The 27,665-nt window shown below is 42.4% G+C and overlaps 1 non-coding gene and 1 pseudogene across 1 annotated transcript; one reads left to right on the top strand and one right to left on the bottom strand.

Annotated features, from left to right (window-relative positions):
• The window catches only part of LOC122486040, a 61,604-nt pseudogene extending 37,261 nt beyond the window's left edge, over positions 1-24,343 (top strand).
• Positions 24,344-26,195: 1,852 nt separating this feature from the next.
• LOC122486212 lies at positions 26,196-26,348 on the bottom strand. Its single transcript, XR_006298064.1, has one exon. It is a non-coding gene; the product is annotated as a 5.8S ribosomal RNA (ribosomal RNA).
• Between the last annotated feature and the right edge of the window lie 1,317 nt (positions 26,349-27,665).

Genomic DNA, 27,665 nt, shown 5'->3' with positions numbered 1-27,665 from the left:
TGTTCTGTCAGTTGTATCTCAGTAAAACTGCAGGGGTCACTAACGGTGAGGCTTTAAGGTGAGGTGGAGAGAGAATGGTGCCTTGATCAATGTTGGGAAATTAACTTCCTCAGGAAACAGTGCTCATGGTCCTCCACTGACGTATTATAGGCATTCATTTACTTCATTTATATCTTGAGTTAATCTTTCCTGAGGAAATTTAAACACTTCCATGAAACATTGTTAATGTATTCATGTTATCTAAGATGACCGCTTTCATATGGTGTGACTGTAACTCATAATAAATACATTTTACACCCTGAGCCACATCACACATATATGTTCATGTGTGTATATAAGGTACACATAATTTTTTTAAAAAGAATAAAACAACGGTTAAACTTACAACTCACTCAAAGATTGGAACCAGCAGTTTAAAAAGCACTGATTTAGAAAGATAAATTCCTTAAGCAAGCTTGACCAGAAAAATGCTCAGTAGCCTCCAAGTTGCTTTTTTGGAAAATAAGTATTTCGGAAAGCATTTCAGTGCTAAAATGTAAGAGATAATCTTAGATTACAGCCGTCTGTGATTATTCCAATTCTGAATTTTCCATTTCTACCTTATTTTTTTCTCAGGGATTAAATTTCTACACATAATTTTGTAGCAGATAAATGACCTAGAGTAAGGATATTGTTTTTTATCAAATCTAGCCTGTATTTTCTACTCTCTTTTTACCCTATTTTAGGCTTTATTCTTATTGAGCTTCGGTTAAGGAATGATTTCTTTATCCATTTGCCTTGTTCACAAATGAGTCCACCGTCTCTTACTTTCTGTAATGGGAAAAATTGTCCATCCTTTTGTCAGAGCTTGAAGAATTTTCTGCTCCTAATATTGCTTTTCCACTAACTCTAATCCCATTAAACATTTCATTGTTAGGGATAACATATCTATGCCTTTCAAGGAAATGTTTCATCATCATTATTGCATAAATATGTTGTTGGCAGTATGGAAAGGCAATTATAATATTTGATATTTAACATTTTTAGGTTAGATATTCATTAAATTTTTCATTTGTCATCATAAACAAATTCAGCAAAGGTGGATAAATGTCTTTTGAAGCTGTGTGTACATAAAATTGAAGAATGTGAATATAAAAATATTTCATTTTAAGTAAAGGAAGTTGCTTAGCCATTGAAGGAGTGACTTTTCTTCCATATCACTATAGAATAATATGCTTGGTGAAGCCATTGTAGAAAATAGACTATAATTGTTCATTCTATCCATTCCAGAAAAATGACTTATGGGGATTAAAGATGTATATGGGAACAAGATTACAATGTAGAATATGAAGCAGACTTATCAAAATAATTAAAGTACAATGTGATCAATGAACTAGTTGAAATATATAGAGCACAGTGGTACTAAATATCATGAGAGAGAAGGGTTCAAAAGTTTGGTTCCTTTAGCTGGATATTGGAGAATGTGGAAGGAAGCTTATTCCAAAGGAAAGAATAGTTGTGAGAAGCCATCAACATGTTTTCAGTCTTTCAAGTCCTGCCTTAATTAATTGTGTGATTCTGGCTGGTATGATTTCCTCTAAATTTACAAAGTTAGTTCATCATTGAAGGAGCCATTTTTTTCCTCTGCTGATTTTACAATGATTGGCTGAGTTGCGTCATTGTAGAAAACAGTCTCTACTTAAAACTTACTGAATTTCTAAAGGGCAGTTTCCACTACAAGACTGCATATTCCACGCCCCCCTCCCCGCCCACCACCTTTGGTTTCCTCAGCCAAGTGTCTCCCTATGACAAAAGTAAGACTTTTTTACTCAGTTTCCTGGCAAAGTTGCTTGTTTGCAAAGTCACACACCCAGCCCAGAGAAATGAAAATTTATCTTACTCAGTCAGTTGGCAATGCTATTTATACAAATAAGTTAGGAACACTACAAGGATTTGAAAGATAGCCAAAATCTGAAATTGCAAAGCTCAGAGTTTGCATTGTGTAGTTGCAACAGTAGACAGCAAACCCCACCAATCCTTTCCTCCTAACTTCAATTCCCATAGCTAACTTTTTAACAGGTTTTAAAAAGAACAGAGGTGGGGTGCCTGGGTGGCTCACTCATTTAAGCATCCCACTTCAGCTTAGGTCATGATGTCACAATTCATGAGTTTAAGCCCCCCGTTGGGCTCTATGCTGACAGCTCAGGACCTGGAACCTGCTTCAGATTCTGTGTTTCCTCTCTCTCTGCCCCTACCCTTCTTGCACTCTGTCTCTATCTATCTCAAAAAAATAAGTAAGCATTTAAAAAATCTTTAAAAAAGAACAGAAGCATTCTTAAAAATATGAATTTGTGGTACTATGGAGGATTTCATTTATTTGCTTATTGTATTTCCATTAGAATACAGATGTCATAAAAGCAGAGACCTCATCTTTTTGTACTTATTCCTGTATCTTTAACACATAGAACAGTGAGCACCGTATATTAAGAACCCAACAAATATTTGGTCTGTGAATGAATATATAGTGAAGTAAATCAGTACTGAATGAAGTAAATCATTTCTCCAGCAATAATTCTTTTTAGAAATAAGAAGATGTGGTTGCATTCTTCTCAAAACCAGGGAAGAAGGGAATGAGCATTTTATGATTTTTTTAAAACATTGCAACTGAATTTCAGGTATCTGGGTCATTTATTCATTTAAAATTTATTGAACATTTACTATCTCTCACACAAAAACAGACATGGTTTCTCCTCTCGTAGAATGTAGATTTAGATGGGGTAGCAAATGTTTAAACAAGGTAGTGCTATCAGTTTGATCCTTAGTATTTATAAAATTTACATTCTCAGTTTGGATTGTTCACTAGTAAGTACAGAGTAGTTATACACCATAAGTAGTAATTTCACTTAGACATATATTTATTTAAATTGTCCATGCAATAGGAGTTAGGCAGGGAGCTAGTCAATGAGCTTAGACGGGTTTTCACCATCTGCACATTCACATAGCTTATGTTCTGTCTCCTTCCTAAAAAACCATTTTTGGGAGAAATTTATGATGCTGTGGCATTGTGAATTTAGGGATTTCCAAAGACTTGTCTGGATTGCCAAAGAAATGCCCTCTTCATCTCTTCAGTAAAAAATTTAAGAGTCTACTATTATTTGTACATGCTAAAGTATAGGAGTGTACAAGAAACCAAGATAGCAGAGGAGATGGGATGATAGACTATGGCTGGCGAAGGGTGGGAAGAGGGAGGTCAAGAAAGCAGGAGAGTCTTTATTAAGAGGGAATTTGAGAAGAGTGTTGAAGATTAATAGATTGAGTATTAATTTCTCAGGTAATTAAGATAGGGAGGACAGAACAAGCAGAAGAAATAGCATATCCAAAAGCCCAGAAGTGTGGAATTATTCTTTGAATTTAGAAAATGAGAAAGCATATGGTGTTTTGAGAGGAGAAATTATAAGGAGTGTCCGTTGAAATGGGGCCATGGACAAGAAGCCAGGCCATTAAAAAACATGAATTCCTTGCAAAGCGGTCTGGATATTATTCAGGAGGAAGTCAGGAACCATTGACAGATTTTAATTGGGGAGAAACCTTTGCAGGTGAATGTTCTAGAGCATTTTAATTTTTTTTAACGTTTTATTTATTTTTGAAACAGAGACAGAGCATGAACGGGGGAGGGGCAGAAAGAGAGGGAGACACAGAATCGGAAGCAGGCTCCAGGCTCTGAGCCATCAGCCCAGAGCCCGACGCGGGGCTCAAACTCATGGACCGCGAGATCGTGAGCTGAGCCGAAGTCGGCCGCCCAACCGACTGAGCCACCCAGGCGCCCCTAGAGCATTTTAGAAAGTACCACCTGGCAGCTTTGTATTGGAAGATTGAAGAGGAGCCAAGCTAGACACAACACAGGTAGACAAGCTGGTAGATCAGGGTGGTTCTCCGGGTAAGAGAATGACAGCCCCAGCTAAGGTAGGAACAATAGGGATGGAGAAGAGAAGTCAATTAAAGATTTTCTAAGTGATTTCAGTTACTAAACTAAGTCTAGTTTCTGAATACGAGCCGTTTTTCTTTCTGAGAGATCTGTGGTGTTTTTTTTTTTCAGAAGTGTCACAGTATTTTTTTTCTTGTTGAATTCTTTCTAAATGACTGGGGCAAAGGAGCAACTCAAAACCGTGACCTTAGTGCCGTATTTAGGAGATTGAAAATTCCTCAGAGGTTTAAGAAATTAAGAATGTCTGTGGTTTCCTTCCCAGATCAAGAGACTGAAGTTATCTAATTGAGAAGCTTATGTCCTCCGTTACATGTTCTCATCTTGTACATATGGGAAAATGCCAGTGTCTGGATTCTTTTTGCCAGATTCGTGAGTCCGGTTCAGGGGACTCTCAGCGGGGAAACTCTCCAGATGGGTTGCCTCTCTCGGGACACCTCTCAAATTTAGTCTCCCATTGTCAGGATGGGCCTCTGAGTCTCTGCTTACTGCAACATGGATATCCTTTTCGCCTACTTTCTTCTTGCTCCAGAACTTAGGCAGGTTTTGTTAAGGGACTGACTCTTGTCCTGACTGGTTTTCTTTACAATGAAGGTCCCCTTTTTTCATTGCCTCAAACTTCATTACTTGCCTTCTCATGCATCGCCTACTTCTTGGTTTTGTCCTGCCATTTTTGCCCTGATCTACAACTCCTACCTGTGTCTGCTCTACAATTTCACTCTTGACTTGGATTCAGAACGTTGGCTTTACTTTGATTATAAATCTCTTAAATATTTTGTTCCTGAAGATTATTCACCCAGCTGTTTGTCGTTCTTCCCCCATGTTTCACTGGTCAATCTGTCAAAGACACGGCATGTAGAACCACTTCAGAGCTTATTTTTCCCATTCAAATATAACTCACATTTAACACTCCCATTCAAATGTTCATCCCACCCAAAGCAAGGCATTCTTTCTCCTTTAGCCTTTATTTCAATCCATGAAACCCAGCATACCAATCCAGAGTTTTGGGCTTCCTCATAATTCTTCTTTTAACCTTACCTGCATTTGGTCACCAATTCCCATCAATTTGCCACCTAAATGTCTAAGCAGGCTCTTTGTCTCCATCAGCATTACCACTCATATTCACTAAGAACTCCTTTAGCCTACCATCTTTGTTGCTCAGCCAAAAGTCTAAAGTCATTTTCCATCCTGTCTCCCATATCAATACTCTGGATCAAAAATATAATCTGTTAATGTACAACTTAAGTTTTGCTTGTTTACCTAATAAATTTGTATCAATCACCTATTTGCAAGACAGACATGCTTGAGTCTCACGCTTTTGATAGCTTTCTGAATCACATCAAAAGTCCTTATAATGCTTAAAACCCACAGTCTCTTCTTGCATGCCTATTGGGGGGTGGGGGAGAAGGGAGTCATACTGTGCAAGATTTTCTTTTATTTGCTTCTCACCCCAAAGAAGTATTGCATAGTCCATGCATGGCTATATGAAACAATCTGGTGTAAGAAGCTAGGGTCTACTGTTGTCACTGTGAAAGTCACTAGAGATTCAGACACTTAATTAGACATGCACATGTCTGTTACTGACCACCTCTTAAATTCATAATAAAAAGTGGTATTTTACCATTTCTGATGTTTGGTTCAAGGTACTCCGAAACATTTCTAACTCCTTTTAATGAGAATATACTCTTCATTAATATTGTGACAGAAGAAAATTACATATTGAAATGTGTTACCTTATACTAAAGAATGGCAATCTGCCATGGCTTGATTTTTGTTCTGATGATACCCTTCCCTATTTACATTTAAAGTATTTGATATAATTTTGGTAATTGTAGGATATATATGTTCTGTTCCATATGCCAAATGGATATCACAGCTTGATATTTCAGTGGCTAGTGTCAATAAGAAAGTGGGAATCAGCTTCATTTTGCTGTGTGCCTGGCTCCTGATTACAGCTCTCACAGGTAACCCTTAGAGAGTTCCACTGGGCAGGTAACACTACTCAGATACAGTAACTTAACCTGACTCAGTTTCTTCTGTTTGTTCATCTTGTTGTTTTTCACTTGGTGGTAGAAGAAGTAAAATGAAAAGACATGGAGGAGTATCTTAGGCAAGTTTCTGGCAAATTATTCTTTACCTAAATCTGTATTTTAGGATATATCTTTTATGAAGAGGAACATTTGAAGAAAACAAAACACATTTCAAATATCTAATTCAGAAGGCATAGTCATATTCTGAGGTGTTTAAAGAAATGACTTATTCATATTTCACTTCAATATATATTGAGCCACTACTACGTGCGAGAACGTTCTGGTAGGTGCTGAGATATAACAGTGAGCAAAACAGATGCTTCCCTTGTTTTTCCTGAGATTAGCACCATGCTGTGAAGATAGATAATGAAAACAATTGAACAAAATGTAGTGCCTGTTAGGGGAAATGCAGTGAGTACAAATCATGCCGAGACATCTATCTTCCTAATGAAAGGCTACATGGAAGAAGTGATTTATAAGCTGTGGTGTGAAAGGTGAGAGGCCATCCAGATAGGTCAGGAATTGGGGAGAGTAGAGAGAGCAGCTTAAGCACAGGCACAGAGCACTGATGATGGCCAAGCTGGGTCTCTGCAAATGTCCCCCAGGCAAGTGGTGGAAGGGTGTCAAATCAGGTTAAAAAAAAAAAAAAAAAAAAAAAAAAAAAACAAACAAACAAAGGCCCAAGGAAGTAAAGCAGTGTGGTGGTTTTAGGAATCTGTAGGTGACTTGGCACCATAATAAAATATGTCAAAAGAACTGTGTAGATTTTAATGGTTTTATAAAGTCACACATTAATAAATACAAAGTAAGAATCAGAAATCCTTTTTTAAATAGAAAAAAAAAGGTTTGGTTAAAGCTACCGAGTTCTTATGCCACATTTCAAGTGCTCAGAAAATGGGGTCAAAACAAATCTGTACACATTAACTCTTCTAAGAGTTCTCTGTGTGAAGAGATTCCTTAAAATTAGCATTGTGTATGCACACACACACACACACAGAATTGGTCTTTGATGACTGCTCTCCATAAGTTCTTCATTTATCATGTTACCTGTTTGAAGAAAAAGGTTTCCTGCTTTTTGTTTTGTTTTGCTTTTGCTTGCTTAAATGGCATCATCAAGTGTCGTGTTAATTAGAAATAAATAGTACAAAGCCTTTCATTTCAAACTTCAGAGCTTTCTCTCAAAGCCATGTTAAAAGCAGAGACCTAGTTAAATCAGATGACTTCTTCTAGTCCATGGACTCATTGTTTCCTGAGAATCCATTATCCTTTTATTTAGTGCTGGAGAATACCATCCAAAAATAAAAACATCACAGCTGGACTGAAGCAGCACTGAAAGAACAGTTTTGAGATTTGGTTGTAATTTTAGACCCAGTTGCTAAGGTTTTTATTTTCTTTTTGCAGCCATTAACTAGCTTCTTCTAATTTTTAGCCAGATTTGGGATGATCTAAAGCTACAATTTTATAAAGTTCTGGGATGATGTTCCTTCAACAATTACTGGGCTAATATGACAAGCAGAGGCAGGATTGGGTATAAAAACATCAAGTCAAGATCCCTTGTTTAAAAGGTCCTTTTCAATCTTAGTTTGCAAATATTGATGAGAGATACATAGATAAATAAGTATCCAGTGACTTGAGCGGTAAAAATATGTATAATGCTGTAAATATTTAGAGGAAGGGAAGGGGTGACATTTGTGCTCAGCATAGAATTTCCTTTTGTTCATTTTTCTGATCAGTTCATTTATTCAATCAACAAACTTTTTAAGATTGTGTACTAAATGCAAAATTTAGTGGTGGATGTTGAAGATAGGGACATGATTTGAAACTGAAAGGTATATTAAAATAATGGTTCTCAAATATTGGGGTATCCATGGCTCCTTTGAAAATATGATAAACATGATGGATCCAACATATACAGACATCTTCAGGAGATCTGTAGATGCCTTGAAATCTGCCTTTGGAGGCCTTGAGATTTGGGAATCCTACTTAATGATTTCTTAATTTCTATTAAGATTTTCTTCATTGTTTGAATTTTGCCTCCCAACCTAAGGTTTATTTAAACTTTGTTATGGGGTTAACTTTGTTCTCATACAATTTACCTTTGAAATTAATAGTGGACCAAATCTTCCAGAAACATCTCCAGTTGAGACATCTAATGGTGATATTATGAAGCCAACCTGCTCATAAAATGAGCATGAGCACCATCTAATGCCCAAATGGAATAAATGTTAGTAAACAATAATAATAACACAACATGACTACAATATGTAACACTTGTAAAGATTTTAAAAACTTGGAAACTGCGTCCTTTTATTGGTGGAGGATCATATGACTTACATTTTAAAATGTACTTTTTATTTTATAATAGTTTTCGATTTTCAGAATAGTTGCAAAGTGGTACAAGGAGTTTCCAAATAGTCTACATCAAGTTTTCCCCAAACAGTAGTGTGGCACTATTGTTATAATTAATAAACCCACATGGATACATTATTATTAACTAAAATCTATAATTTATTCAGATTTCCTCAATTTTCCCTTACTGTCCTTTTCCCCCAAGATATCATCAAGGATAGCACATTGCGTTTAATAGTCATGTCTCCTTAGTTATGATGATGGTTGTTGTGTTTGAATTTTATTGTAGGTGTTAGTTTGCAGAATTTTCAGAAAACAATTTCCCTTGGTTTATTCCCTTGATAATGCTGTATAACTAAGCAGATTTTATGGAGGTTTGTAGAAATATAAATTATAATTGTGCATTTTCCTCTCTAGTCATGAAAAAGAGAATTAAGAAAGAGAAATACCAAGTCATTAGGAGGCAAGGACCAATTTGGTAGAAACCATAAGAATTATGTTTCCATTTGGACTCTCATCCTTACTAGCTGCATTCTTTAGCAGGCCATTTACCCTTTTGTTTAGGTTTCTGTATCTGTGGAATAAGGTCTGTCGACCTGAAAATTCCCCAGCCCTTGCACTATGAGAAGATTAAAAAATATTTTCCCAGAACAAGTTAATAACCCTCATGTTTCATGTTGGACACTAGCCAACACTTATTATGTATCACCTAAGCTGGTACAGTATCCCTGTATTATAGATGACAAGATGTAGAGAAGTAATTTTCTGAGGATCATTGAGCAAGTATGTGATGGGTCAGGTTCTAGTCTATGACAACTTCCAAAGAGACAACACTCCTTTCAGCATCCACAAGCCTACAGCGCCTTCCATGCCAGCCACCATGTTTGTCCTAGGGTTGCTCTAATGACAAACACTCCCAGATGAGGTTGTTTCTCTTGACAATCCTATTGGCCCAGCCATATAGACTCTATAAAGCACTATATGAGCCTGGGTTGCCACCCACCCAAACACAGATGTGCTGAGGTCTCAAAGAAAGCTTTGTCTCTAACCAAGTGAAATGCATGAAGTCTGAGGAATATTCACAGTTCTACACGATTTGCTAGTATTTTAATTAAACATATTATTTTCAAAAGTCTTCAGGAGACATGCAGGAATATTGTCTTCTGGGAGCAAGAGGGAATATGTGTGCTTCCTTCTCAAAATTGAAAGGTGTTATGTATGTGTGAATGCATATTAAAGTATTTACACAATGCTGGCTAAAACCATTTGCTGGGAAAAGGTTGGGCTATTTAAACTACTTGGCTCCTGCAGTATTGATACTTTGTTAAAATATCCATGAAAGTAAAATGATGTTCTATACTTGGTGGTTCTCACCTTTGGATGCACATTAGAAACTCTAGGGAGAGTTAAAAGCCCCACATCTCACTCCAGACTCATTAAATCAAAATCCCTGGAATTGAGAACCAAGACACCAATTTTAAATCTCCCTAGTTGATTCTGATGTGTGGCCAAGAGTTCTCCATTGTGACTCAAGAATTTAATTTTGTTACTTTACTTTCATTTGGGAGATAAACTTATCCATGCTATCAATTCTTACAAAGGAAAAAAAAGATAATGGCTTATAAAGGAGGGTAATTATTAATGTGTAATAATTGAACTCACTAATTTTGTTTTGCTTACACATCTGTCAAGTGCATTGTTTTCTGAGATATAGAACTTTCGAGATGTGAAATGAACTAAATTTTCCCTGAAGAAATTCAGTTAACAGCAGTAAGCATGGACATCATTTTAATATATGCCATTTTCGAATGCTTTTAGGAAATGGTATCAATCACCTTCTTAAATTAAAAAAAACATTCTAACCTTTTAATTCCGCTGTTAATCTTTATTAAAATGAGCAGTTCTGTATGTGTTTAAAGTATAGCACCATGTTAATGATTTATCAATGTCCGTATTTCTGGCACAAAATGCTGTGTTTTTCAACTGGTAAATTATATGCTGGGTATTCCTAGATATACGCATATTTAACTCAAGTAGGTCAATGGCCTTAAATCAGTTTCTTCCTATCAAAAACAATTCTTAACACATTTTTTTTCTGCAAAAGGTAAACTTCAGATTCCACTTAAAGGCCTTAGTAATAACACTCCTACGAGTTCAGTCATATTTAAATCTTTTATTAGCTACTGAATGTATTTAAATAATCATGTACATGGCTATCAGTGCCCTGTGAGAAGGTGCAGGTGAAGGTGAACCATAGCGCTGTACCCTCCCCAACCCCTTGCAGTCTCTGACAATATTTCCGTGGTATCCTTTGTAGGATTCCAGGCATGCCTTCCTAATCATCTTTTGTAAGGTCCTATTCTTCCCCAACAAAACACCATAAACAAGATTACGAACTCGATTTCTCCCCTAACTCTAAACTACCAAGTATTTAAAATGTCACCATTTTATTTTATAAAAGTCACCATGTATCTTGTCTCTGAAATTATGTTACCATACCAGTCACGAGAACCATTTTTGTTTGTCAAGTATTTTCTGTAAATTGAAATTTATCTATGAGTGGTACTTCTGTGGAGTTCACAATAAACACAGGGAGACATTTTGCCCAAAGTGCTATTTGTCCAAGCATATTACTTGAGACTATGACATTTTGACACCATCAGTTGGAGGCTGGCTGAGTCCCCTGACAGAAGGAAAAATGCCACACATTTACAGAGATGATTTCTCCCTGTTTTCCTGCACATGGGGAAAATAAGGAGAAATTATAAAAAAAAACTACAGAGGTTATTATATGAGTTGATTGTATTCTGCCTAAAAATCGTTAGCTTTGAAAGTTAGAATTTAAAACATTAAGTGATATTTTCTTGTAAGGGAAATATTGGTTATTAATAAAATAAGACCAAAATGTGAAAATCAATTTCATTTATTTCCTTTTATTAGTGAAAGAAATATTTTATGAGAAACTTATAATGCATGTTAATAGTGGTAGAAGAATAAAGTACTTGTTGTCCTTCCTTGTTTCCTAACAAAGGAAGTAATGATTTTAGTCTCCTGGCTATTAAAACAGTTAATTAGCAAAAAAACAACCAAAACACCAAAAACAAAAAAACAAAGTTAATTAGCTACTTTTTAAATAATTTTTTAATGTGTATTTTTGAGAGAGAGAGAGCACAAGCAAGGGAGGAACACAGAGAGGGAGACACAGAATCCAAAGCAGGCTCCAGACTCTGAACTGTCAGCACTGAACCTGACGCAGGGCTCCAGCTCATGAACCCGAGATAATGACCAGATGCTTAACCAACTGAGCCACCCAGTGGCCCCAATTAACTATTTTTAAAAGCTTAAAATCTTAACTACATTAGTCTAAGAATGATATTTAAATGCAAACCCGAGTACATAGATAACTGGCTCTTTCCATAGAAGTCTTTCTTTTTTTTTCTACTATAGATCTTCTATTTTAATTTGGAAAATCTGTCTTGCTCCAGCAGGACTATTTCAACACAAATTGGTGTTTGGTTTTAATAACTTGCTAGCTCCTAACTCCTGTTAATCATGGTTTCAGTTTGATTCAGATATTTGGGAATTAGTCCATCTATTTATTTACTGAACTTTTATAAAGTTCAAGTAGCATTGTTCTTGGCACAGAAGCTGCACAATGGGTGCCATGAGGTATGGGAAGGGAACTCATATTTGCATGAATGCCCCCTGTGGGCTAATTGCTCTTTTCAATGTGCTCCTCTGGACTTACATTTATTTATTATAAAATGGGGAGCTCAAGTAATGAGTCCGTGCGGCTCTCCCAACCCAAAGATTCCTTCTTGATGAAACCAGGGAGAGTTTTGGCTAACTGAAGTCTAACCCTATAAGCCTTCTATTTTTAGGCACCGTGGGAGAAATGTTGTCTTAAAATGTGCTTGTTTATGAGCCTTAGCAGCTGAATAATCAGTTGAGTGTTAGGAGAATAACTGCATCATTTGATAAGTGGGGACGCTGATGCTTTCTAGAGCTTTGCAGTATTTCACACATTTCAGATAGATAGAAGAGATTTGGCAACAGGTATCCTAACCTGAGGATAGATCCAAAAATTACTGTTTTCCAATAAATCCCTAGGATGAGCACTTTTTTTTTTTCATAAAAGTTCTGTAAAAAGTGAAGTCTAGTGTTACACATCAAAGCTTTGCTCTGATTAAAGCATTTATAATTTCGTGTGCGTACTGGTCTACTAAGGGTGCCTGAAGCCTGTGTAGACCAGGGTTTCTCATATTCTGCACCAATGATACTTTGGACTGGAAAATTCTCTGTTGTAGGGAGCCTGTCCTGGGCATCTCTAGCTCAACTGAATAGATGCCAGAAACAGCTCCCCATCCCAGTTGTGAAAATAAAAAGTGTCTCAGGACATTGCAAGATGTTCACCGAAGGGCACAAATGTCCCTAGTTAACAGCCACTGGTTTAGTGCAAAGCGACCTTCTGTAGTGAGGATGTACTGGGAAGATGGATGCTAATGTTTCTGAGTAGTTACATTATTTAAATGACAGTAAATCTTACTGAAAGGAATCTATATTCCTCATTGAGAGTTGAATGTATCTATTTTGTCTAACTGCTCGATGTTCCTAACATATTCTCAGTGATGCAATCATTCACTTCCTTACATAGGCAAACAATTCTTGCTACCCTTCCCAATTCTTGGGAAATCTCAGTAAGTTGTCAAAAGAAATGCAGAAGAGGGGTGCCTGAGTGGCTCAGGTCATAATCTCACAGTGTGTGAGTTTGAGCTCTGCCCTCTCTCCCCCTCTCATTCTGCATGTTGTGGGATTCTTTCTCTCTGCCCCTCACTCACTTGCATGCTTTCGCTCAAAAAGTAATTAATTAATTAATTAAAAATTATTTAAATAGGGGTGCCTAGGTGGCTCAGTCGGTTAAGGGTCCGACTTCGGCTCAGGTCATGATCTCGCAGTCAGTTCGAGTCCTGCATCAGGCTCTGTGTTGACAGCTCAGAGCCTAGAGCCTTTCTCTCTCTGCCCCTCCCCTGCTCATGCTCTTCTCAAAAATAAATAAATGTTAAAAAAAAAAAAGAAAGTAGATATGGACCCTTCTCTTATAGGACAATCCAACATTTAAACAAAATAAACAGAAATATAAATATCTAATGTATAATAGCACTTTATTTTATGAAGGAAAAAATAGGGTTGTATGTGAGAGTAAATGGAGGGAGAATAATAAATTTTTTAACGTGTACAAATGAAAAATGATTTGACCTGTAGTATAACCAGATTTATGTAGCAAATTAAATACAATTTGTTCGTATAATTTATTTACTTATTCCACAGTATTCATGTTTATTGCCACTATAATGGCCCAGATATCAGGCTCACAAAAATGACCAAGACCAACTTCCTTTGAGGAGATCCTAATTCAGTGGTTTACATAGTTAGCACTACCTGTCATTAAAAGAATTGCATACCAAAAGAAAAACATAAATATATCCTTTTCATTTTTCTTTCTTTTTCTTTTAGATAAAGATAGGCACTCACTTGGGTTCTGTGCTCGCTGGAATTGTTAGGGTAAGAATGCCATGATATTGCCTGTTTGGAAGTAATGTCGCTCTGGCAAGCATATTCGAATCAGGAAGTCATCCTCAGCGCATCAACGTCAGCCCTACCACTTACCAGTAAGTGTTCTCTGACCTCCACCCTCTCCTGTCTTTGATAGTGCCTTGAGCTGACATCCTGTCATTTGTGAGATCTTGTGTTTTTGTTTTTGTTTTTTTTTTATCCTTCCACTCTCTGAAAGATAGCAATTGTGACATAAACGTTTATTTGCACCCTGAGCAAGTGCATGAAGAGCCTGACTTGGCTGAGAGGTAGACACAGGTTTGTCATTTCCCACAGTCATTGTCCTTCTGACAAGTGAACAAATTGATAAGGGGCTGCATCACACAAGAAGTCTTCACATTTTCCACATGTTCCTCCATATTTATAAAAGTCAAAGGAATGAGATAGAAAAGACATTTTGTCTGCATTCTTTGGAATAATTAAGATAAATAATAACTCTAAAGATAAATACATACTGGGTACATAGTAAAACTTCAAATTCTATTTATTCTTAAAAGTCATATTTGTTAACTCTATACATACAGGTGACAGCTGAATGCATGTGTGTTTTGTGCCTGGTAGATGTCCCCTCGCCCACTAGATACTAAACTCCAGAGAGACAGGGATAATGTCTGCTTTAGCTCATCATCATTTTCCCAGAAGTTACAAAACATGTTTGCCAAATAATCACTCTATAAATATTTATTGGATTATTGGAGAAATGCATTGATATGGTTGGCTTCTCTGGAATAAGAAAACATGACTATCTCCTACATGTTAGACTTTGGCTTTACACTAGGCATCTGTGTGCAAACTAATTAGTGCCATGATTTGGAAAACTAAGAAATTGTATTGTAAAACTGTAGACTGGAAATAGTGACCACTGATACTTTTTTATTTTATTATTTTTTACTGAAGTATAATTAACATGCAATGTTATATCAGCTCAAAGTATGTAACATATTGCTTTGACAATTCTATACATTCATCAGTGTTCCAATGGTCAGTGTAGTCAATATAACTTGCCATAATATGTTTTTATAGCATTATTGGCTATATTCCCTATGCTGAAATTTTCATCTCTGTGAGTTATTTATTTTATATTGGAAGTTTAATCCTTCTTAATCTTTATCTACTTTACCCATTCCCCATCCCCCCTCGCAACCACCAGTTTGTTCTCTGTATTTAGACATCAGTTTGTATCTTTTTTCTTTGTTTACTTATTAGATTCCACATAGAAGGGAAATCCTATGGTATTTGTCCTTCCCTGTCTGACTTGTTTCACTTAGTGTTATACATTCTAGGTCCATTAATGTTGTTGCAGATGGCAAAAAGCACATTGGTTTTTAATGGATGAATAATATTCCATTGTGTGTGTGTGTGTGTATATATATACATACACACACACACACATACAGCATATTTATCCATTCATCTCTTGATGGAAACCTTATGTTGCTTCCATATATTAGCTATTGTAAATAATGCTGTAGTAAACATAGGGGTGCATATGTCATTTTGAATTACTCTTTTCTTTTCCTTTGGGTAAACACCCAGTAGTAGAATTACTGAATCATAGGGTATTTCTGTTTTTAGGAAACTCCACACTCTTCCACAGTGGCTGCACCATTTTTACATACCCACCAACAGTGCACAGGGTTTCCATTTCTCCACATCTTCACCAAGATGTGTTTTTTCCTTGTCCTTTTGATACTAGCAATTCTGATTGGTGTGAAGTGATGTCTTATTTGTTTTGTTGTTTTCGGGGGGATTGAGGTTGCCTTTTTTTTCTGTTTTTGGCATTTCCTTGATGATCAGTAATATTGAGCATCTTTCCACGTATCTGTTGGCCATCTACATGTCTATTCAGGTCCTCTGCCCATTTTTAATCAGATTGTTTTTTTGATGTTGAGTTGTATAAGTTCTTTATATACTTTGGATATTAACCCTTTATCAGATCATTTGCAAATATTTTCCTCTATTCTGTAAATTGCCTTTTTGTTTTCATTTTGCCATTTCATTGTTTCCTTTGCTATGCACAAGCTTTTTATTTTGGTGTACTCTGAAGTTTAGTTTCACTTTGGTTTCCTTGCTTCAGCAGACATACCTAGAAAAATATTGCTAAGGCTGGGGCGCCTGGGTGGTGCAGTCGGTTAAGCGTCCGACTTCAGCCAGGTCACGATCTCGCGGTCCGTGAGTTCGAGCCCCGCGTCAGGCTCTGGGCTGATGGCTCAGAGCCTGGAGCCTGCTTCCGATTCTGTGTCTGCCTCTCTCCCTGCCCCTCCCCCGTTCATGCTCTGTCTCTCCTTTCCCAAAAATAAATAAACGTTGAAAAAAATTTTGAAAAAAATATATTGCTAAGGCTGATGTAAGATTACTGCCTGTTTTCCTCTAGGAGTTTTATGGTTTCAGGTCTTGTATGTAGTAATCCATGTTAAGATTATTTTCCAATATGCTGTACAAAATTGTCCAGTTTCATTATTTTTCATGTACCTGTCAGATTCCTCAAAAACATTTTTTGAAAATACTGTCTTTTCCCATTATATATTCTTACTCTTCTGTTATAGACTAATCAACCATATGTGTGTAGGTTTATTTCTGGGCTCTCTATCCTCTTCTATGTGTCTTTTTTGGTGTCAGTACCATCCTGTGTTTATTGGTATAGGTGTGTAGTATATCTTGAAATCTGAGATTGTGACACCTCTAGGTTTTGTTCTTTCTCAAGATGGCCTTGGTTTTGTGGTTTTTTAACAAATCTTATTTCTTCTAGTTCTGTGATAAATGCTGTTAGTATTTTGAAACAGATTGCATTTAATCTATATATTGCTTTGGGTAATATGGACATTTTAACAATAGTAATTCTTCACATCCATGAGCATGCTATATACGTTTACATTTGTTGTTTCATCTTCAATTTCTTCCATCAGTGTTTTATAGTTTTCACAGAATAGGTCTTTCACCTCCTTCATTAATTTTAGCCCTAGGTATTATATCCTTTTGGTGCAACTGTAAATTGCATTGCTTCCTTGAATTTTCTTTCTGCTACTTTTGAATTTCTGTATAGAAATGCAACACACATTCTTTCTATTGATTTTGTATCCTGTAACTTGACTGAATTCATTTATCAGTTGTAATAGATGTTTGCAGTGCCTTTAGGGTTTTTTATATAGCAACATGTCATCTACAAAGAGCGCTGGTTTTACTGCTGCTTCCTTAGCAATTTGGATGCTTTTCATTTCTTTTTCTCATCTTAATATGATGGCTGTGGCTTCCAGAACTCCACTGAATAAAAGTGGCAAGCGTGGAACTCCTAACTTTTCACCATTGGATTTGCTGTGTATGGCCTTTATTATGTTGAGATATGTTGCTCTAAACCCACTTCATTGAGAGTTTTTATCAGAAAAGGATGTTGAAAATATCAAACGCTACATCTGCACATCTTTACATGATCATATGGTGTTTATCCTTTCTCTTGTTAATGTGGATGTATCATACTGATTGACTCGCACATACTGAAAATACTTGATCATGTTCAATTATTATTTTAATATATTGCTTAAATGGGTTTGTAAATCTTTTGAGGATTTTTATATCTATGTTCATCATATATGTTGGCCTGTAGTTACTTGTTTGTTTTGCATTTTTCTTGTTGCAGTTATGTCTTTGGCCCACTCTTGCTGGCCGTGTAGGATGGATTAGGAAGTTGTGTTGACTTCTGATTCAATCTTACTATTAATTGCTCAGCTCACATTTTCTATTTCTTCCTGACTCAGTTTTTGAGGATTATATATTTTACTAAATTGTCCACTATTTGGGCACATAATTTTTCATAATATGCTCTTATAATCCTTGCTATTTCTTCTCCTTCATTTATGATGTTATTTGAAACCTCTTTCTTTTTTCTTAATAAATTTGGCTAAAGTGTTATCAAGTTTATCTTTTTAGAAAATTGACTCTTGATTTCATTGATCTTTTCTGTTTTTTCTGTTGTTCTTTTAGTCCCTATTTTGTTCATTTCTGCTCTAGTGTTTATGATTTCTTCTTCTAACCTTGGTATGTTCTTTTTTTTGGTGTAAGATTAGGTTCTTTGAGAATTTTCTTATATCTTGAAGTAGGCCTGATTGCTATAAAATTCCCTCTTACTGCTTTTGCTGCACGCCAAAGATTTTGCACTGTTGTGTGCTCATTTTCAATTGTCTCCATGTGTTTGTTGATTTCTTCTTTAACTCCTTCATTGTTGAGTAGCATCTTGTTTCACCTCCACCACGTATTTGGGGGCATCTTCCAGATTTGTTTCTTATAATTGATTTCTAGTATCATATTGCAGTGGTTGGAAAATATTCTAATATTTACTGAGATTTACCTTATGGCCTATCACATAATGTATCCTCAAAAGTGTTCCATGTGCACCTAAAAAGAATATGCATTCTAGTGTCAGGGAATGGAATGTTGTTGATATTCTATCTGGATGATTTATCCATTGATGTAAGTGGGGTGTTAAAACCCCCTTCTATTGTCGTATTATTGTCAATTTCTATCTGTGAATATTTGTTTTATGTATTTTAGTGTTCCTATGTTATGTGCATAGATATTTGTAATTTTTATATCCTCTTGATGTATTGTTCCATTCATCATCATCATATAGTGCCTTTCATTGTCTCTTGCTACAGTTTTTGTTTTTAAAGCCCATGTTGTCTGATATGAGAATTGCTACAACTGGCCCTTCGTGCACTTTCATTTGCATGGTGTGTGTGTTTGATCCCTTCACCTTTTGTTTATAGGTTTGAAGTGAGACAGTTGCAGGCAGCATATGATGGGTATTACATTTTTTTTATCCATTCAGCCATTTATATGTTTTGATTGGAGCATTTGGACGATTTACATTTAAAGTAATGATTAGTAGGTATACACTTGTTTCCTTCTTCTCTAGATTTTTTTGTGGTTAGATGGCTTTGCTTAGTGTTATACTTGACTTTCTATTTTTTTGTGTAACTGTTATAGGTTTTTGATTTGTGGTTACCATTGTTATCATATATAACTTGGCTTTTGAGTGTTCCTTTATTTTTCAGAGAAAGAGAGACACAGACACACAGAATCCAAGGCAGGCTCCAGGCTCTGAGCTGTCAAACACAGAGGGCTCAAACACATGAACTATGAGATCATGTTCATAATAACTTCTGAAGTGTCTAGCAGTCTATATTAGGTTCAAACACATTGCAAGCACTAAATTTTAACTCACCCCCATGTTTTTTTTTTTGTGATGTCACATTTTACATCTTTTTATTTTGTGTATTCTTGGACTCATATTTGTAGATACAATTGAATTTTAATCACTTTCATGTTTTAACCTCCATACTGGCTTTAAAAGTGGTTGCTCTAGGGGCGCCTGGGTGGCTCAGTCGGTTGAGCCTCGGACTTCGGCTCAGGTCACAATCTCGCTGGTCCGTGAGTTTCAGCCCCGGGCTGATAGCTCAGAGCCTGGAGCCTGCTTCCGATTCTGTGTCTCCCGCCTCAAAAATAAACGTTAAAAAACAAAAATTAAAAAAAGTGATTAATTTTACCATATATTTCTTTACCTGTGAAATTTTTCCGTTTCATGAATTTCATATTCCTAATTATGTAGGAATTTCTACAAAATATTTCTATTTTGTAAGAAGGCTGGTTTAAAGGTGACAAATCCTTTAACTTTTGTTTGGGAACCTGTGTCTCCTTCTGTTCTGATAGCCTTGCTGGATCCAGCATTCTTAGTGTTTTGGTTTTTTTTCTTTTAGCACTTTGAGTATATGTTTCCGCTGACGGCCTTATGGGAATTTCACTTGCATGGAACTTTTTTATTATATCTGCTAACATTTTCTCTTTATCATTACTTAACTATTTTAATCGTTGTCATTTTGTAGGCCTCCTGGACCTGGATGTATGTGTGTTTTCTTCCCCAGATTGAGGAAGTCTTCAGCTATTATTTCTTCTAATAAGTTTTTTCCCCTTTCAGAGACTCCTTATATGTGAATGTTATTACACTGGATGTTGTTGAGTTCCATTACCTTTCCTCATTTGTTATTTTTCTTTTTGCTGCTCAGCTTGGATGCTTTCCAATACATTGTCTTCCATTCTTCTGCATCCTCTTATGGGCTATTGGTTCCCTGTAGTGTATTTTTATTTTATTAATTGATTTCCTTATTTTTTCTATTTTCTTTTTGTTGAAATTGAGATTCTCACTTACTTTATCCACTCTTTTCCCAAGTCCAGCGAATATCTTTATGACCTTGCTTTGATTCTTTATCAGGCATATTTGCTTATCTCTCTTTCATCTAGCTTATTTTAGTGATTGTATCTTGTTCTTTCATTTGGGAACTATTCCTGTCTCATTTGGCCTAACTCATTGCATTTGTTCCTATGGTATTAGGTCAGCTGTGTCTCCTGGTGTTTAAAGTAGCCCCCCTGGTCACTAGAACCAGGTGCTGCTCCAGGGGTGTCCCCCTCTGTGTGCTGCATGCTCTTCCCATTTTGGCTGAGCCTTGATTGTCTCTATCCCAGCCTGTTGCAATGACTAGCTATGCTTGCTGTTGTGTACTGCGGAGTAGGGGTAGGGGGGTTACTGTTCTCACTGTTGAGCTCATTTAGTGGGCAAGGTTAGAAGTCCAGTTGACTGTCTTCAATTGAGATTTCTGCCAGAACTGCAGGTACATCAAAGGGAAAGGCTTTCTCCCTGCAAGTCTCAGAGATTCTTATTGGTGTATGGGGCTAGTGGTCTACAGTTAGCATATCTACCACAGCTGTTGGAACACTGACTGGGGCTTACTACCTCTGCAAACACTAAGCCACGAGGATGCTGGAACTGAGGGCACTGTGGTGTGCAGTTATCTGATCCCCTCCCCAGGGTAGGAGTCACTTTGGACTGCTACTTGTCCCTGCTGGATGTACAGGGTGCTGCCTGCTAAGTTGAGTGGGTTGAATCACCGTAGCCAGAAAGGAACGTGGAAGCTGGGTGTACAATGTTAGCAAGGTACATGGAGAGTGTTATCATTGGATCCTGCAAGTTTCCAGCTACCTAAGGCTGGAGAGAGGAAGAAAAATGATGCCCACAACCACTTTTTTTTTCCTTGAGAAATCTCTTGAAGATTTCTGCCCCTACAGAACACATTCTAAGACTAGTAAATCTCATCCACCTGTATCTCACACTCTTTTAAAAACTGTTGTTTCTGTGTTCTCTCAGAGCTTCCCCTACTGCCCTTTATGCTTCTGACATACACCTTCCATTTATAGTGTCACTGGAAGTTTCATTCCCAACTGCAGCTCCACCCCTCCTATACCCTTTTCAAACCTCTCCAGAATTCGTTGTGGAGGGTCGCTCTGCCCGTCTCTATATGCAGATGTAGCCATTATCTTAGTGTGTCTTTGGGCTGAGGTGAACTGAGGATCCTCTTTGCTTTGAGTCTTCTCCGAATTTCCCTTAATTTTTAAAATTATATCTAAAACAAACACCTGAGACAGGAAATGTGACTATAATAAAATGGTGTTATTTTCAGCCTTTTGATACATCTGTAGAGAGAGAATTTAGTCTTTTAGATGAAAGATATAGAGAGATATAAGAAACTCAAGAGAAAATTGCATAAGAACTACCTGTCATTTAAGCGATACTTATATAAGGGTTTTGCCTCTTTTAAATTTCTTCCTACCACAAACCTTGCAAGCCACACAGGATCTGTGTATTTCGATGCTGTTTCTATTATAACCTTTTCACATTCACTTTGTGATGGTCCTGGGTGGTTAATAAGGCCGGAAGGCTTGAATTCTTTCATTTCAAACATTTTATTTTATTATCTATCTCCATCCCTCTCACCGAAAACAAATGGAGCTGGATACATTCTAAAAGATATTTTTTCTGATAGGGCCCAAATGCTGTCATTTCTACTAATACTTTATACAAATATTCTTACATTTTACAAAATGTAAATGTATTTTACAAACAAAAATTTCTCTTTCCCTGTGTTTCCCCCCCCCTGCTTTTCTTTCAACAACCACTTGTTGAGAACCTCCTAAATTCCATGCACTAACATTACAAGGATACATAGTATAAATATCATCACTGCCCTCGGGGACAAGACCAGAGACTAAATGATAAATGTACGTGCACAAAACAAAGTAATTTAAACAGACTAGTGCTGAGGTGAAGAGACCCTTATAGAGGAGGAGAGGGCTAACACAAAGCTGTTACACATCAGGTTAAGAGGTTTCAGCCTAAGTGTGAGGAAGGATATTGAAGACTTTTAAGCAGAGGAGTGACTTGACCAGATGATTTGTGCTTTAAAAATCATGATGATGGAAATGAGAATAGATGAAGTGGTGCATAAGGGCAGCACTCCATTGATGGCAGCACAGCTTCGTTATACTGCAGCTCCTAACCCCCTTTGCTATTTCAACTGGTCTTCCCAAGCTTCAGAAGAGCAGTTGGACTTAGTGACCTTTGATATTCATATAAATCTGGGATACCATTAAAGACAATGCACCTGGGGTCCTGGCAATGATCTCAGTAGACTGAGTTTTCAGATTGCGGATCAGTTGGTTTAGCCTGTGCTATTCTCCACAGATAAGATCTACCAGGTGATTTATGAACCCTCAAGTGTGGAGTGTGCCTTTCCTCTCCCAGGACATTGAAAGCAAAACACCAGGATTGCATTCTCAAGAACATTCCCTACAAGGAGGCAAAGTTCCAATTTTTACAGCAAATGAAACTTGCTAAAATAAAACAAAGGTCACCTGAGGAGAGCTTGCAATTTCGTTTTCTTTCCTGACTTAAATCCTGTAGAATGTTCCCTACTGTCTAGTTATCTAGAAATCTTATGATAAACTGAAATAATTTCACTTATTCATTCCAAACACATTTTGCCCAAAATAGTCACTTTTGAAACTGCTGCACTTTCACAAATATTTCCAAGTACTAAAAATTAAAAGGAATTACTCGTGACCCACCACTTGTTTAATACATTTACCTCAGATATTACTTAAAATTTTTCCTTTGGAATTTTTACTCCCTTTCATTGTGACAGAAACCATCATGAACTTGGTATATTTCAAACTTGACTGTTTTATAATACATTAACTTTCTCCAAAATACCCATAAATAGAATGTTACATATTTTTATTTGCGTGATATCTCAGTATATGAAAATTTCTGTAACAGTGGTTTTTAATTTAAAAATTTCATAAAGATCAATACATGATGAAACCTAAGCTTACCATCTATTCCAACATTTCAAAATTTTGTAGACATAAGCAATAACATTGTTAAAAAATCACAGCTACATCTTCTATATGGTAAGCTTCACTTTTAGACTTCGTGTGTGAGTCATCTTATTGCATACAGTAATGGCCAAGAAGCATTCCTTCCTCACCTAGAACACTTGGATCACTTGTTTTAGTTCTGGAAAAAAAAAAGGAGCCCGTGAGTTTTTAAGTTTTCATGTTCCCCCCCCCCCCTGTGAAGTTTATATTCATCTTTATATTCCCCACACATCCCAGTTTTGAATTAATGTACACCATAATAAACACTTGTACTGTTACGCTACCCATCTTTGGAACTAAAATAATTGACTATATTTAGGATAGCGGTAGAACGAACTTCAAAGCGGGGGTGGGCGCCGGGAGGGGGGAGAGCGCGGCGACGGTCTGCTCCCTCGGCCACGGGATTCGGCGAGCGCTGCTGCCGGGGGGCTGTAACACTCGGGGGGTGGGCCCGCCCTCGGGAGAGAGCGGGGCCCCCCGAGCCACCTTCCCAGCCGTCCCGGAGCCGGTCGCGGCGCACCGCCGCGGTGGAAATGCGCCCGGCGGCGGCCGGTCGCCGGCCGGGGGGCGGTCCCCCGCCGGCCCCACCCCCGGCCCCGCCCGCCCCCCCACGCACCCGCCGGAGCCCCCCTCCGGAGAGGAGGGACGGCGGGGGAGGGAGGGCGGGTGGAGGGGTCGGGAGGAACGGGGGGCGGGAAAGATCCGCCGGACCGCCGGCACGGCCGGACCCGCCGCCGGGTTGAATCCTCCGGGCGGACTGCGCGGACCCCACCCGTTTACCTCTTAACGGTTTCACGCCCTCTTGAACTCTCTCTTCAAAGTTCTTTTCAACTTTCCCTTACGGTACTTGTTGACTATCGGTCTCGTGCCGGTATTTAGCCTTAGATGGAGTTTACCACCCGCTTTGGGCTGCATTCCCAAGCAACCCGACTCCGGGAAGACCCGGGCCCGGCGCGCCGGGGGCCGCTACCGGCCTCACACCGTCCACGGGCTGGGCCTCGATCAGAAGGACTTGGGCCCCCCACGAGCGGCGCCGGGGAGTGGGTCTTCCGTACGCCACATTTCCCGCGCCCCACCGCGGGGCGGGGATTCGGCGCTGGGCTCTTCCCTGTTCACTCGCCGTTACTGAGGGAATCCTCGTTAGTTTCTTTTCCTCCGCTGACTAATATGCTTAAATTCAGCGGGTCGCCACGTCTGATCTGAGGTCGCGTCTCGGAGGGGCGCGCGCGCGCGCGCGCCAGGAGGAGCCCCGCGAGGCCAGGGCGGTAAGGGGCGACGAGAGGACCGGAACGCCGGCCCCGGGAAGAGGCCGCGCTCCGCAAACCCGCCCGGTTTCTCCGGGCCGACACACCCAACGACGCAAGAACCCCAAAACACAACGCCCGAGCCGCCCCCCCCAAACCGACGACCCCCCCCCCCCGGCAACGCACCCACAACCCCCTCTCCTCCAAACCCTCCGCGAGGGAGGGACGGAGAGCGAGAGAGCGCGAGAGCGCGCGGGAGGGGAGAGAGAGCCGGGAGGGGAGCGGGGACGGGGAAGGTAAGGGTGCGCACGCGGGACTGACGGCGGAACGGCGGGCGGGCAGGCGGGAGCACGGGCCGGCGGCACAGGCGGGAGCCCTGCCGGGGTTGGAAGGCGGAGGGGGCAGCGGAGGAACGGGGGTTGGGCAGGGCCGAGGCGCGGGACGCGCCGCCTCGCGACGACCACCGGAGGCGGGGAACCGCGGCGAGCGGCGCGGCGCGGGGCGGGGGAGCGGGGGGGGAAGCGGGCGCGGGCGTGGGGGGGGGGTCCGAGCGCGGCGGTCGCCCCCGACCGCCGGCCCTTTTCCCCTCCCGCGCGGCACACCCGGCCTTCCCCCCCACACGTCCCACATGCCCCGCGCGCGCTCCCGCCGCGGCCCCCGGCCGGGGCCGGCGGACGGCGCGGCACGCCTCCAACCATGGAAACCCCCGCGGAGAACCACACCGCCCTCCGCGACAACGCGGGCTCGGGGCACGCAGTGCGGCGCGGCCGCAACCCGGGGGGAAGCGCGCAGCGGCGGGCGACGCCGCGGCGTCCCGCGGGCCGCCGCCGGGGCACGCATCCCCGGGGCGCAGCCCCGCGCGCGACTCGGCCTCGGCGCGAGCCGCCCCGACAGGGCAAAGGGGGCCGGGATCGCCAGCGGGGAGCCGGGGCGGGGGCCGCGGCTCGGGCCCCGGACGCACGGCCGCGGACCGGGAGAGGAGGGGGCCACGGCCGGACCGCCGCGGTCACCGCCTGGGGCAAGGCGGCGAGACCGACGGCGCTCCGGATCCGCACCTCCACCCCCCACGACGGCCCACGGGACCGCGCGCGGCACGGGGCACCGCAAAACCCTCCCGAGACCCGGGCGGCGATCCCAAAGACCGCGTGCGGCACGAGGGATCTCCCCCAGAGGGACCGCGGCGGCGGCCACGGCCCTCAGAGGTGCGAGCTCTCCTCGCCCTTCCCTTTCCTCGCGGGCGGCGACCGGCCTCGGCCTCTCCCCCCCCACACACACACCTTTCCCCCCCAACCACCCACCCCCCACCACCGCCCCACGGGCGCCGGCCCCCAGCCCCACCCCCGTCCCACACCCTCCCACGTCCCACACACGCGTCACCGCCGAGCGGACCCGGCGGGGCGAGGCGGGGGCGGGGGGGGGGGCTGAGGGAGGCGGCGGGGACCGGACACACGGGGCCGGGGAGGGGGCGGGGGGGGAGGAGAAGGAGGAGGAAGGAGGGAGGGCCGGCAGCGGCGGCCACCGTCGTCTGCACTTAGGGGGACGGAGGGCCCGGCGGCCAGGACGACCCTGTCCCCGGCCCGCGGACGACCCCGCACACCGTACCGCCGCGCAGGCGGGCGTGGCGGGGCGCCCTCGGGCGGGGCGGGCGCCGGCGGGGCGGGCCCTGCGAGGGAACCCCCAGCCGCGCCTTACCCCCCGGGAGAGACACCCACCCGGGGGAGGCGATTGATCGGCAAGCGACGCTCAGACAGGCGTAGCCCCGGGAGGAACCCGGGGCCGCAAGTGCGTTCGAAGTGTCGATGATCAATGTGTCCTGCAATTCACATTAATTCTCGCAGCTAGCTGCGTTCTTCATCGACGCACGAGCCGAGTGATCCACCGCTAAGAGTCGTACGAGTTTTTGTGATCGCCGGGAGGGCCAACCCCAAAAAGGGGCGCCCCCCCAACCTGGCACAGCACATCCCCGAAGGGTGCCTCCGGCCGGCCAGCAAGAGACAACAAAGACCAGACTCCGAGAGGTCGGAAGGGTTGGAACGACAGGGCAAGTCCGGCAAGCCCGCCCCGCCACGCGGACGCGCGGGGCGAGCTCGGAACAACCCCACAGGCGCCCAGGGGGTTCCCGCCTGTCCCCTCCCCCCACACACACCCCCAAGGGACACGGGGCGCACGCACACGCACACGCTCACGCACCACCCGGCAGCCGCCGGGCAAGCCCCCTCCCGGCAACCGGGGAGGGCCGTGGCGTGGGCGCAGGCGCGGCGGCACCCCGGCCTGGGGCGCGGCAGGGGGCGGGCAGCGGAGTCTGGAGGAGACACGGGAAGACCAGCCTCCACGGCTCCCCACGGGCCCGACCGCCCCCGACCCGAGGCGGACGGGCGACCCCCCAAGGGTCTTTAAACCTCCGCGCCGGGACGCGCTAGGTACCTGGACAGGGTGGAGGCGGGCGAGGTGGGTGGGGGACGAGGGAGCAAGCCCGCAACACCGCCAACCACCTCGACGCCGACCCCCCCGGGGCCGCGGCCGGACCCACATAATGGCAAACCGAGAGCCCCGACGCTGCCGGCCCGTGACGGAGGCTCCGACGGGGCTAACCGCCCCCACAGGACCGCCGCCGCCCGACGCCCCCCGCTTCCACCCCGCCCCCACGACCCCCACACGACCCTTCTTCTCCCCCCCCCATCCAGGGCCACCAGGGCCGACCGGCCCCGGCCCCGCCCTCACTTCCGAGCAACACCTTCCCCGTGGCACCGACCAACCCTCACCGTCCCCTCCCCCGCACCCGCGGCCCAGGCCCCCCCCTGCGGGAGGGGGGCTGCGGCGGGAAGCGGGGCACGAGCGGGCAAGGGCGTGGGGGTGGCGGTTCGGGGAGGAGGCGGGGAAGGAGACGGAAAGCCGGACCCGGACCGGACCCGGGGCCTGAAGGGAGGGCTTAAGGAAGGGGGTGTAAAGGTCTGCAGGCTAGGGCAAGAAGAGAGGCGCGCAAGGCAGGAAGACGGGCCCGGGGGGGGGGCGGACCCCCCCCCGACGGAGCAGAGAGCCATCCAGGGCGGGCGGCGGGAGGCGGCGGGCGGCGGGGCACCCCGCGTGAGCCGAGGCTCCGAGGCCCCCCGGGACGGGCGAGAACCCGACCGGGGAGACGCCACGGGGACCCGCCGCCACGCCGCGCATCCCGAGACGCGCCGTGGCCAGGGCGCCAGCGCGGGCGGC

Source organism: Prionailurus bengalensis, chromosome E1, assembly GCF_016509475.1.
Source record: "Prionailurus bengalensis isolate Pbe53 chromosome E1, Fcat_Pben_1.1_paternal_pri, whole genome shotgun sequence".
NCBI classification, from domain to species: Eukaryota; Metazoa; Chordata; class Mammalia; order Carnivora; family Felidae; genus Prionailurus; species Prionailurus bengalensis.
The sequence above is the reverse complement of the archived record's forward strand: the minus strand, read 5'-3'. Positions and strand labels throughout refer to the sequence as shown.